General features: G+C 39.5%; 1 protein-coding gene across 1 annotated transcript in view; it reads left to right on the top strand.

Annotated features, from left to right (window-relative positions):
• Window positions 1-6,133, top strand: part of Znf157 (zinc finger protein 157) — a 40,907-nt gene extending 34,774 nt beyond the window's left edge. The window contains exon 6 of the transcript XR_009226646.1: window positions 588-6,133. The gene's annotated coding sequence lies outside the window, so the exon portion shown is untranslated. The remainder of the gene's footprint in view (window positions 1-587) is intronic.
• Window positions 6,134-12,338: the final 6,205 nt, after the last annotated feature.

The raw sequence follows: 12,338 nt of genomic DNA, 5'->3' as shown, positions 1-12,338 counted from the left end.
TAAAGAGTTAATCCTTTACCTTTTAGTATTGGGTGGCATTATGCCAGAGTAAATAAATGCTTTGCTTTTCCCCTGAATCTCCCATGCTTATGATACACAGGGCATTTCAATTAATCCTCAGACACCCACACTACAGCATATATTGAATATATATACTATCCTTCCTGTATTTTCTATACAGCATGCCCTTACTCTGGTTTACTAAGTATTAAATGTATCAAAAAGCCATTTCATCAACTCTTCCAATCTTTATCTCACCCATTTAAAAGAAAATCAGATTTGATGTTTTAAAAATTTTGTGTTTCAATAGTTTATTATGGAAAATGTCAAACCTAAATACAGGGCATCTATAGTAACAAAACAGACCAGTGGTTGCCTCTGGAGGTGGATATTAACTCATAAAGGGTAGGAAAGAACTTCTTGGGTTGATGAAAATATTTCATATCTTGATTGGAGTGTGTGTTGATGGGTGTATACAATAGTCATCAAATGGGCAGCTTAAAATGTATGCATTGTATTGTATATAAGTTATGTCTCAATTAAAATGTGAAAACAAAACAATAAAAAGTGTTCTGTTCTCATTCCAGGAGTCAAGACTTGGGTTTCCTGAGGAAAAAAAATCAGGAATACTGGCCACTAAAGCAGATGAAAAACTTGGACAGTGGAAAACCCCCCATCCTCTTAAGGCTTTAGAAATTGTCTTTACCCCTGAATATGACCTTTTCTGAGGCCCCTGCTGGGATATGCTGACCCTCCTTTAACTATCATCATGACCAGGGCATTCCTCCACTCCACAGTGTAGATTTGATCCTCAGAAGTCTAACCACAGTCTCTTCCCAACTTAACATTAGTCTCCACCCCACTAGTTTTTACCTCCATGACTTACCATCCCATGTCTACTAACTCCCCATTAGCTCACAGCTCTGCAGACCAGAGCACAATGTCTGCCGACTGACAACTAGCCCACAAAACCTTGTTTGATCACACCCTTATCCCCAGCAGAGTCTGCCAAACTCCCATTAGCTCACAGCACCATGTCTTGCCATCCCCATGAGCTGCCATTACAATTCTTGCTGACCCCATTAGCTGACATCAAGTTTGATCAGCCCCCTGATAAGACTGGTGATTCTCCTTCAGGTTGGTTTTGTAGCTTACTGTCCTTTACATTGAGCATGGGGACAGTGACCTCCCATCACAGCCACGTGTCTTACCACCTTCCTTCAGACTAATGTAGTGTCTGTTGACCTCACCATTTTGTCCTCTGGTGCCCCATTGGCTACCAGTATGATGTAATTAACCCACTGAGTTGTCATCATGGTGTCTGCTCACCCATCATTAGATCACATCTGCACAGTGTGTCTTCCACAGTACACTTTCGTCAAGGTCTGTCTGCTGTTCCCCAGTTAGCCACCAGTATGGTGAATCTGATCCTTCTGAGTCCTGGTGTCTTCAGAACTCATTTGACCTTGTCCTTCTGTCTTCTGATTTCTCACTTGCCAAGTTTCAAGGTTTCTTAACCTTGAGGACACAGTGGTATCCATGTTCCCTATAATAGGCCCCATTACTGTGTCTTCCAACCATATATTACAGCCTATCAATGTTTCTGCTGACATTAATGTCTTTAGACTTATTTGCTATCAGTACATAGTATGACCCCCTTTAGGGCCTATCACCATAGTTTTTGTCCACATGGTAGTCCAGTCATTGTGTCTGATGGGTCTCCCCATTAACTATGGGGATTGTATCATTCGCTTCTTAAGGCCTCATCAGTACAGTCTACTGATCCCATATTAGCCACTTTCATAGTTCTGTTGATCCTCCAGTAAATAGCTATCTAGATTCTTTGATACCCATGATGCTCCAGCAATGTATTTGCTGATTGTACCCTAGCTTACCATCACTCTGTCAGCTGATTCCCAATTAATTACAAGAGCACAGACTTTAACCTCCATGAATTCCCAGCACAGTATTTGCTGAGTCCACATTAACCTCACCTTGCTGGTCATTCAGCAGTCATGAAGAATGTCTTTGACCCTTACAAAGCCCAATCACGGTGTTTGCTGACAATGCAATGATCTCCATCACTGTGCACGTTGATTCTCCATTAGCTGCTGTTAGAGTGTCTGGATGCAATGATGCCCCAGCAGAGTGATTCTGCCCTACTTCAGAGCCGGTCACTATTAGACTCAATGCTATGACTACTAGCCACTGTCTTTGCCTCATGTTTCTCAGTCACAATACCTGTCTACCCTACATTAATGCCATCACGGTGTCTGATAATCTTGGTGATAACTACAGGGTCTTTGAGCTTCATAAAAAATCAGCTGAGGCAGGAGGATTGCAAGTTCCAAGCTAGCTTTAGCAACTTAGTGAGATCCTAAGCAACTTAGTGAGACCCTGTCTACAAATAAAATATTTTTAAAAAAGGGCTGGGGATGGACTGGGATTGTAGTTCAGTGGTAGAGCACTTGCCTAGCATGTTGTGAGGCACTGGGTTTGATTCTCAGCACCGCACATAAATGAATAAATAAATAAATAAAGGTCCATCAACATCTAAAAAAACAGGGGGAGTTGGGGATGTGGCTTCATGGTTAAGCGCCCCCAGGTTCAATCCCTGGTACCAAGAACAAAATGCAAAACAAAACAAAAAAAAAACACAACAAAAAATGAAACCAGTGTCTGCTGACCCCACTTTAGCCCTTAATCACTTTGCTGATTAGCTCTCAAGCACCACTAAAAAGTAGTTTAGTCTCCATCACAGCATCATCCCATTCACTGGCCCCATCCCCATGTAGGTTGATGCTTCATTGTCCCCTGGTGCAGTGTACTGACCTCATGTGCTCCAGCATAATGCCAGAGGTGCATTGGAGGCTCTCCTTCATTAAAGCCCTTTAGGGTTTTAAATGACACCACATTAGCCACCATGACAATGTTTTGGACCCCAATGATTTCCCATAGCCATGTGTGCTGATGCTATGTCAGTTCCTATCATTCTATTAAATCCTCACTGGTCACCAGAACTGGCTTTGATCTCTATGGTGATGCCACACACTTCTGGTGACCGTATCTTAGGACCAATCAGTGTTGCCTGATCTCTTTAGGCTGGTTTATTGGCTGTTCTTTCCATCACTGTAATTGTTCCTGAAGAATTGGTAGTTCCCCAGTTCTTCAGGCTATTGTCTTGTTTCTCTGAATGTTCACTGAGCTTCAGGGAGGGTTCCTTGGTCTTGTTGGCTGTGGGGTCTATCCTCTCTGCCTCTGTCTATTTTGTAGGCCTTTGGACTGTTTTCCAAATAGAAGGACTCTTGTGGTCTCTCCAGATGTTTGACAGTCCTGCTGTTCCCCAGATCTGAAGGCTTTGCCTGTACCTCTAGCTATTTTCTTGCTTCTCTGGTGTCCCCTGAGTGCTAGAGATAGATCCTTGTTCTCTCTGGCTGCCTGCTTAGGTATTTCTCACTGTTACATAACATTTGGGGATGGTTTCCTCTTCCATTTGGTTGTTGTTATATTCTCTTTGCCTGTCCACTAACTATAAGGACTGATCTCTGGCCCTGCTGGCTATTTGATAATCATTCTGACTGTTTATATCACTACAGGACTGGTCTTTGAACCCGGTGGCTATTTTTCAGTTTCTTGGGATGTGTTCTCAGTCCTGGATTCTTCTGCCTCTTTCTAGCTGCTCCCTAATACCTAGAATAGGTTACCTTACTCTTGTTACCCCAATCCAGCAATGTTCAGATTTCATACTGATGTTTTCTGGTCTCTTCAACTATTTTTCAACCCCAAGGACTGTTGTACAATAGTCCTCTGTTATGTGCAGAGGATACAACATGCCACAATCCCTAACAGATGCCTGAAACTGTAGACCATATCAAACTCTCTATATACTGTTTTCTATTATACATACATATGATAAAGTTTAATTCATAAATTAAACACAGTAAGAGATTAACAATAACAATAAAATAGGACACATAACAATAAACTGTAACAAGCAGTACAGTGTAATATTTCATCATTCTACTCAAAATGGCATGCAATTTAAAACTTACAAATTATTTATTTCTGGAATTTTCTATGTACTATTTCCATGTACTATAGATAACTGAAAATGTGGAAAGTAAAACCATGGATAAAGGGGACTACTGTACCCACTGGATGCAACTGAGGACGTTAAACAGCAACTGAGAATTGCAGGCTGTAGAGGGAACACCTTTTTCCCAGTAAGATCCTTGCCACAGGGGAGCAATTTCTATAGAGAGGCTGCCTGCTTCAGAGCCCTGGTGTGGACTCATGGCAGGACATCTGGTGCCCTGGGGTCACTGTTTCCTTCCATTACCCTTTTAGAAAATCCATTAAAGTGAGCGCTCCCCAGCATTCACTGTGTCAGTGTTGAATCTCTGTGATAGCTGAGAGGATGTGCATGGTGGGGATCACAGGCATAAAAGGTGTGTAGCATAGGATCCATCTCAGTGGGTAACTTCTGTACCAGTCCTCCTTTAATGGGAATCACATCTCTACCCAGTATCCTTCAGATGTCTGTGCTAAGATTGAAGGATGACTATGGGATGTCTTTGCTCCTTGGAGATTTTTATTTTTATTTTTAAAAAAATATTTATTTTTTAGTTTTAGGTGGTGACAATATCTTTATTTTATATTGGTGCTGAGAATTGAACCCAATGCCTCATGCATGCTAGGTGAACACTTTACCTCTGAGCTACAACCCCAGCCCTCCATGGGTATTTTTAAAACCGAAATATGAAACTCTCATGATAAGAACTTAAACTACAATATTATTAACAGTGATTTAATTTCTAGATACTCAGTGTGGTGTAACACATAAGAATACTAAAGCCAGATCAACATTTCAATGCTGGCCCTGAATGGCTTCTTAGATGTGATAGCAAAAACACATAAAACAAAAAGTAGGTAAATGGGACTTTATCACAAAAACTTTTCTGCTATAAATTTGCAAATCCCATATCTGGTTAAAGATTTGTATCCAGTATACATAAAGAACTCTTAAACTTGGATATAAAAGCATAAATAACCCAATTAAAAATGGGCAAAGGTTTTAAGTTGATAATTTCCCAAAGACATACAAATGCCCAATAAACACATGAATAGATATGGAACATCACTAGCCATTAGGGGTCATGGCTCGGGATGTAGCTCAGTGTAGAGCACTTGCCTTGCGTTCCATTCCCAGCACCACAAAAACAAACAAACCAAAACAAAATAAAATGAGATATCACTTTATATCCTCTAGAAATGGATAGAATAAAAAAATGAGACAATAACAAGTGTTGCCAAGGATTGGAACACTTTAAAAATTTTTTTTTTGTAGTTGCAGATGGACAGAATGCCTTTATTTGTTATCTGATGCTGAGGCTCAAACCTGCCACTGAGTCACAACCCCAGCCCTTTAACACTTTTACATTGTTGATGGGATGTAAAGCAGTGCAGCCTTTTTGGAAAACAGTGTGGCAGTTTTTTTCAGAATGCTAATCATACAGTTGCCATGTGATCTAGGAATTCCACTCTTTGGTATCTATCTGAGAGAAAGGAAAACACACACTCAACAAAAACTTGTACACAGATATTCACAGCAGCATTATTCATAGTTGCCAAAAAGTAGAAACCACACAAATTCCCATTAACTGATGAATAGATAAACAGAATGTGGTGTGTGCATACAATAGAATATTAATTAGTGCTATAAAGGAATGATGGCCAGGCATGGAGGTGCAAACCTGGAATACCAGCAACTCAGGAGGCTGAGGCAGGAGGAAGTTCAAGGCCAGCCTTGGCAACATAGTGAGACCCTGTCGCAAAATAAAATAAAGGGTTGGGGATGTAGCTGAGTGATACAGCACTTGTCTAGCATGCATGAGATACTTAGTCCCCAGTACCACACACACATGAACAAGGAATGATATATAAGCATGGATGATCTTTGAAACATGTTAACTGAAAGAAGCAAAAGACTGCATATTATATGATTACATTTATATGAAATGTCCAGAATAAGCAAATCTATAAAGTCAAAATGTAGATTAGTGGTTGTCTAGGGCTGGGGTGGGGAGCAATATAAAAATGGAGAGTGATAGTGGAGAGTGTTTAAGCACCCCTGCGTTCAATCCCCAGTACCAAAAAAAAAAAAAAAAAAAAAAAAATGAAGAGTGACTTCTAATGGGTAAGAGGTTTCCTTTTGGGATGATGAAAATATTCTAAAATTCTATTGTGATGTTTGTACAACTTTGTGAATATACTAAAACTAATGTAATTGTTACGTTATAAGTGAATTTCATTGTGTGTGAATTATGTCTCAATAAAACTGTTTACAAAGAAAGATTATAAAAATAAATATCTAAACTAAGTCAGTATTTTTAAAATTTGAATCTTTGCAAGATTTTTTTGCATTTACTTAATTGTTAATAATGTTGAAAATTTTTTCATGTTTCTTGCCTATTTGTGTTTTTTTTTGGTGTGTGTATATGTATGTGTGTGTGTGTGTGTGTGTGTGTGTGATGCCAGGGATTGAACCCTGGGTCTTGTGCATCTTGCCTATTTGTATTTTTTCAGAGGTATCTATTCATTCATTTGTTAATTTATTGGGTTACTTGGCCCTTTGGGTGTTTTTTTTTAAAGTTCTTTATATATTCTGGATTAATCCTCTGTAAGAAAAGTAGCTAGCAAAGATTTTCTTCCATTCTGTAGGTTCTCTCTTCACATTATTATTCCCTTTGCTGTGAAGAAGCTTTTTAATTTAATGCCATCCCATTTATTAACTGTTGGTATTATTTCCTGAGCTTTAGGTTTTCTATTGAGAAAGTTGTTTCTTGTGACTCTATGTTGAAATGTTTACCCTACATTTACTTCTGGGAATCGTGAAAGATTTTTTTTTAAACTTTCATTAGTGCCTGCTTAAAATTTTGGGGAAAATCCTGCCCTGGCCTTGTCCTAGTTCTGTGTCTTTGGAAATCATATTAGTGTTCTATGCCTCAGTTTTTGCATCTATAAAATGGGAACAAAAATAATACCTAACTCATAGGGACAATGTGAATATTTTTTTCAGTTTATTTATTTATTGAAGTACAAAGGATCAAATCCAGGGGTAGTTTACCACTGAGTTACATCCCAAGTCCTTCGTTTTTAAAAATTTGAGACAGGGTCTGGCTAAGTTGCTGAGGCTGGCCTTGAAATTACAATCCTCCTGACTCAGCCTCCCAAGTTGCTAGGATTACAGGTGTGCACCACCACACTGGTGACAATATGAATATTATATAAAATCATATATGTGAAGAGCTTATAATAGTGCTAGACACATAAGCCAGCCCTCTGTATTAATTATTATTAGTAGTAGTAATCATAAATATAATTTAATTATTAGTTATAAATCTTATCATTAATGATTCTTTTCAGGATTTTAAATCATGTTTAAGACTAGGAATGGTATTTTACAATATCAGAATAATGTATAGTATTAGCAGCAATAATTTCATGCAGCAATTTCAATTTGACTCATGATTCTGACAATCTCTCCTAGAGGCGTTACAAACAGAATATGCTCATTTATAAAGTTTTTATTCTCATTATGAGACTTGTACACTGTTTTATAGTGTGAAAACCCCTCACACTGGCAAATACCAACATTTCAAAGACTTCCATGGACAATCACCCCTCAAGTAATAATGTTCCTCTTCCTATTTCCAAGTAAGGTCATGTTTGGAAGCCTGGTGGTTAGGACTTCAATGCCTGTTTGGTGGTAGTGGGAGAAAGCAAGCCAACCCATAACAGTTTTCCATTATGCAGTCCTCACTGAGAAAGTCCCCACATTTATAAATATTGATTGTCACCTAGACAATAGATAGCATATCCCTAAACCCTTGTTAATAAATTCCCTTGAAGAGTCCTCTGTCTTGACCCAGTTATCCTACTCCTCTGTTTATACCCAAAGGACTTAAAATCAGCATACTACAGTGATGCAGCCACATCGATGTTTATAGCAGCTCAATTCACAATAGCTAAACTATGGGACCAACACAGGTGCCCTTCAACAGATGAATGGATAAAGAAAATATGGTACATATACACAATAGAATATTACTCAGCCTTAAAGAAGAATGAGATTATGGCATTTGCTGGTAAATGGATGGAACTGGAGACTATCATGCTAAGTGAAATAAGCCAGCTCCAAAAAACCAATGGTTGAATGTACTCTCAGATATATGGATGCTAATCTATAACAAGGGAGTATAAGGAGGGGAAGTATTAAAGTTCTTTGGATTAAACAAACAGAATGAAGGGAAGGGAGGGGAGATGGGAATAGAAAAGACAAGTAGAATGAATGGGACATAACTTTCCTATGCTCATATAAGAATACATGACCAGTGTAACTCCATATCATGTTCAACCACAAGAATGAGATCAAATTTATAATGAATTGCACCCTATGCATGCGCAATAAGTCAAAATGCACCCTACTGTTATGCATATCTAAAAACAGCAAACAAAAAGTCCTCTGTCTATAATGTGCCATATGCTATCTTTCACAAATACCCACTGGCAAATACTAATGTATTGCTGGGCGCAGTGGCACACACCTATAATCCCAGCAATTTGGGAGGCTGGGGCATGAGGATTGCCAGTTTGAGGCCAGCCTTATCAACTTAGAAAGGCCCTAAGCAACTCAGCAAGACCCTGTCTCGAAATAAAATATAAAAAAGGGCTGGGGATATGGTTCAGTGGTTAAGAGCCCCAGGGTTCAATCCCTGTTACAAACAATAAAAAAAATGTATTCATTTTCTATTGACAGAGAGAGATCTATAACAAATTGCCACAAAATTAGCTTAACATAAATCATCACCTGGGCCTCTTCATCTTCAAAGCCAGCTAGGACATGCGAAATGATTCTCATGCTTCCAATCTCCCTGACTTCCTCTTCTGCCATCAGCAGGAGAAAACTGTCTTTTTAAAAGGTTCCTGTATTTAGATTAGGCTCACCTGAATAATCTCCCTATTTTAAAATCAACTAATTCATAACCTTAATTAGATCTGCATGATCCCTTTTGCCATATAATGTACTGTAATCACAGCATGAAATCTCATCATACTCAGGTTTTTACTCACACTCAAGGAGTTCATACAAGGGCAAAACATATTGTGATTCATTCTTAGGATTCTGCAAACTGTGATCACTTCTGAGCTATTTCCTCTATTCATGAATATCTTACTGACATTCCCATTGATGACTCCCATTGGGCAATCTCCCTTTTATAGATATTTACTGTTTTAGTTAACATTTTTTATTTGGTGCTGTGACCAAAAGTCCTGATGAGAACAATTTAAGGAGGAAAAAGTTTATTTTGGGGGCTCACAGTTTCAGAGGTCTCAGTCCATAGATGGCTGACCCCATTCCTCGGGGCCTGAGATGAGCCAAAGAGTGTGGCGGAGGAAAGCATTTGGGGACATAGCACTAGGAAGCAGAGAAAGCCTCCCCTCACCATAGACAAAATATACACCACAACAGACACCCTTAATGACCTACCTCCTCCAGCCACACAGTATCTGCCTTCAGTTACCACCCAGTTAATTCCAATCAGGGGATTAATTCACTGGTTAGTTTAAAACTCTCATAACCCAATCATTTCACCTCTAAACTTTCTTGCATTGTCTCATATATGAGCTTTCTGGGGACACCTCATAACTAAACCATAACACCTACCCACTGGCAAATCTTTCATTCATGAGCCTGTTTGGAGAAAAAAACCACTCCATCCAAAAATATCCTCAAAAACTTCTGATCCATGACCCCTCTGAATCTTTCTATTTAGAAATAAACACCATTGACAGAGTACCTACAGCTTTCTCTCATGAAAAATCCTGTTCACAAACACTCACTGGCATTATAACCCCTGTCAAAAATTCTTTTTATAAGTATCTCATATAACACTGTCTTAGTCTGTTAGGGTTGCTATAAAAATACCATAATTTGGGTGGCTTATAAATAGCAGAAATGTATTTTTCACAATTCAAAAGTCTGAGAAGTCCAAGATCAAGACACCAACAGATTCATTATCTGGTAGGCCCTGTTTCCTGGTTCACAGATGGAGCCTTTTATCTGTGTTCTCACATGGTAAAATGGCAGCAGCGATTTTTTATTTTGTTTTGTTTTTCTACTGGGGATTAAAACCAGGGGCACTTAATCACTGATCCCCCTCCCCAGTCGTTTTTTTTTATTATTATTTTTTATTTTGAGACAGGGCTTGCTAAGTTACTTAGGGCCTCACTAAGTTGCTGAGGCTGTTCTACAACTTGGAATTTTCCTGTCTCAGCCTCCCAGGTTGCTAGGATTACAGGTGCCTTCTGGGTCTGGGGCTTCTTTCCAAAGGACACTAATTTCTTTTATGAGGCTCTGCCATAATGATGTAATCATGTTTCAAAGGCCCCATCTCCTACTGCCAGCACATTTTAGATTACGTTTTTGTAAAGCAGAAAAGGGCACAAGAGGCCAGGAACCATGGAACAAGAATAAGCTACCATGGGGCTGGGGTTGTGGCTCAGCGGTAGAGCACTCGCCTAGCATATGCGAAGCCCTGGGTTCGATTCTCAGCATGACATAAAAAAATTAAATAAAGAATGTGTCCAACTACAACTGAAAAATAGAAAAACAAAAAGAATAAGCCACGAAAAGGAGTTTTATTGGGAAGTGGGAGCTGGGGGCACTCTCAGGCAGTTTGGCTGAGCAGGGTTTAGGGGCCAAGTTTAAGGGCTGAGTCTCTTTAGCCTGGTGAAAAGTTCCTGCCCATGGCCTCGATGGGAAGGGGAAGGGAAAGCTGCCAGCCCAACAGTTTCAACATATGAATTTTGAGGGGACATAAACATTCAGATTGTAACAAATACATATGCCATTGCTGCTTGCCATTTAAAAATCTCTACATTCTTAAATAATCAGCTAATGCCATAATCCATTTTTTTTAGTGGTACTGGGATTGAACCAGGGCCTTGTGCATGCTAGGCAAGCACCCTGCCAACTGAGCTATATCCTCAGCCATTCTATAACCAATTTATGACCTTCAATGACAAATTGCTTTTTTATTCTTTCTACATTTTTAAAAGGTGCATTATAGTTGTACATAATGATGGGATTTGTTGTTACATATTCATACATGCACACAATATAACAATGTAATTTGGCCAATATTGTAGGGTCAGGCACTGGTGATCAAAGGAGGCAGATTAAAAGCAGCTAAACAAGGCTTTATTGAGATTCACTTCCGGTCCACCCTCCAGTCCAACAGAGTGGGTCAGGGAATCACACTCAGGCTCAGCTAGATTAGAATTTTATTGGGCTTGGGACAGGAAAGTGAGGTTTTTAGAGTCCCTTCTCCTGCTGGGGTTGGTTGGGGGATCTTGATGAGCTTCATGTCCTTCCAGGATTAGTCAGGAGACCCTGCTGATTGATAGGTGGTTATGAGGCACCATCACTGCTTGTCTGTTGATGTCTGATTGGTTGTTCTTTCGTGCATCCAGGTTGCCTGGTGCTTTGTTCCCTTAGCACCTCAAACCCACCTAACAAATATTACTCCCCAGTACTTCCCACCTCTCACCTCCTGGTCCTTTTCCTCCACTCTCTTTAATTTTCATGAGATCTCCGCCACATCACCTTTCTTTTCCTTTTTCCTCTTTAGCTTCCACACATGAGAAAACATGACTTTCTGAGTTTAGCTTATTTCACTTCCACCCATTTTCCTGTAAATAATATGATTTTATTTTTCTTATGGCCAAATAAAACGTCTGTGTGTACACACACACACACACACACACACACTTTTTAAAATCCATTCATCAATTGATGGATAGCCTGGTTCCATAGTTTGGCTATTGTGAATTGTGCTGCTATAAACATGGGTGTGCATGTATCACTAAAATATGATGACTTTAATTCTTTTTTTCTCGTGCTTTTTTTTTTTTGGTACCAGGGATTGAATCCAGAGGTGCTTCTTCACCACCGAGCCTCATCCCCAGCCCTTTCATAATTATTTATTGTTTTGAGACATGGTCTTGCCAAGTTGCTTAGGGCTTTGTTAGGTTGCTGAAGATGGTTTTGAACTTGTGATCCTCCTGCCTTAGCCTCCCAAACCACTGGGATTACAGGCATGTACCGCTGCACCCAGGTACTTTTTTTAGGAAAAATACTGGGGAGTGATATATCTGGGTCACATGGTGGTTCCATGCCTAGTCTTTTTTTTTTTTTGAGGGGGGGGGACCAGGAATTGAACTCGGGGCACTCAACCACTGAGCCACATCCTTAGCCCTATTTTGTATTCTACTTA

Source organism: Marmota monax, unplaced genomic scaffold (genome assembly GCF_021218885.2).
Source record: "Marmota monax isolate L192 unplaced genomic scaffold, Marmota_monax_Labrador192_F-V1.1 WCK01_AAM20220418_F8-fsc00170, whole genome shotgun sequence".
Lineage (NCBI taxonomy): Eukaryota > Metazoa > Chordata > Mammalia > Rodentia > Sciuridae > Marmota > Marmota monax.
This window is presented reverse-complemented; position numbering and strand designations above follow the sequence as displayed.